Here is a 1,369-nt window from a genome sequence, read left to right as displayed (position 1 = left end):
CTCATTGAAATATACAAGATTTTGAGGGGGATTGACAGGGTAGATGCTGAGAGACTGTTTCCCCTGGCTGGAGAGTCTAGAACTAGGGGGCATAGTCTCAGGATAAGGGGTCGGCCATTTAAGATCGAGATGAGGAATTTCTTCAATCAGAGGGTTGTGAATCTTTGGAATTCTCTGCCCCAGAGGGCTGTGAATGCTGAGTCTTTGAGTATATTCAAGGCTGAGATAGATAGATTTTTAGACTCTAGGGGAATCAAGGGATATGGAGATTGGGCGGGAAAGTGGAGTTGAGGTCGATGATCAGCCATGATCTTATTGAATGGAAGAGATGGCTCGAGGGGCCGTATGGCCTACTCCTGCTCCTATTTCTTATGTTCTTATGAAGCACCTCGGGGTGTTTTCCTACATAAAATGTCTTATATAAATGCAAGCTGTTGTTGTTGTTGTCAGTGATCAAGATCATGGGAGTAGAGAGGCCACAGGAGGTGGCAAGGTCGAGAGGGTTGGCCATGAATCTGAGTAAGAGGGTCTGTATGAGGGGAGAAATTTAGGGTGGACAGGGAGGAGTGAATTCAGACGAGAGGAGAGGAGAGGAGATCTCATGTGCTCAAACGTGACTAATACAAAAGCAATTGTCTCCAGAACTCTGAATTTAATATGCCACAAATAATTACACAGGAAGCCTTGAATATTTTATTGAAACATTAGAAGTCAGAGTTATATTATTTCCCATTGCTAATCAATCAATGAAATGGTCAGACCAAGCTCCTATCCTATCTCCTTGTTCCAAAAATCAATGTAATATACGGTCCCTAGGTAGAGCATATCTCAGCTATCAAACAGATAAGAACAGATATGTTTGATCTTAGGGAAAAGGAGACCGAAAAAAAAATCAAAATTTATAGCAATGATTAGCTGGAACAGTCTATAACTGGAAGAAATAATTAACCAAATCTTAGCAGAACAACTATTAATCTTTCCCGAGCACAGGTAATAACATCCTATAATACAGATTGTTACTGGTCTGGACTTTGCTACATAACCTTTGGCACAGAGGTATTTTATAATCATTGTAAACTGGTTTCAAAGGTACAGTTTCCACTCCACCAATATTTGTTAATATATTAACAGTGGGATTGTACCCGCTGATGCCCTCCAGCACTGACCCACTGGAGAATGCAGGGTCAGTGGGAGGGCACCCCATTTGCACAGAGCCAGGAGACACCACACCACTACAGAAGCATCTCGGTTGCCCGACAGCCCTACCTTGCTGGAAACTCTGGCAGCTGGCTGCTGTCTGGGAGGAGATCTAACAATGGCAGAGGTGGAGAGGGCAGGTTCTGGCACTGCTTTGTAAGATTCTAATAGA

General features: G+C 43.2%; 1 pseudogene; it reads right to left on the bottom strand.

The window, feature by feature from the left end:
* Positions 1-712: 712 nt before the first annotated feature.
* On the bottom strand, positions 713-893 carry LOC147100329 (U2 spliceosomal RNA; annotated as a pseudogene).
* Positions 894-1,369: the final 476 nt, after the last annotated feature.

Source organism: Somniosus microcephalus, chromosome 26, assembly GCF_052327205.1.
Source record: "Somniosus microcephalus isolate GS21.2 chromosome 26, FLI_Smic_1.0, whole genome shotgun sequence".
Lineage (NCBI taxonomy): Eukaryota > Metazoa > Chordata > Chondrichthyes > Squaliformes > Somniosidae > Somniosus > Somniosus microcephalus.
The sequence above is the reverse complement of the archived record's forward strand: the minus strand, read 5'-3'. Positions and strand labels throughout refer to the sequence as shown.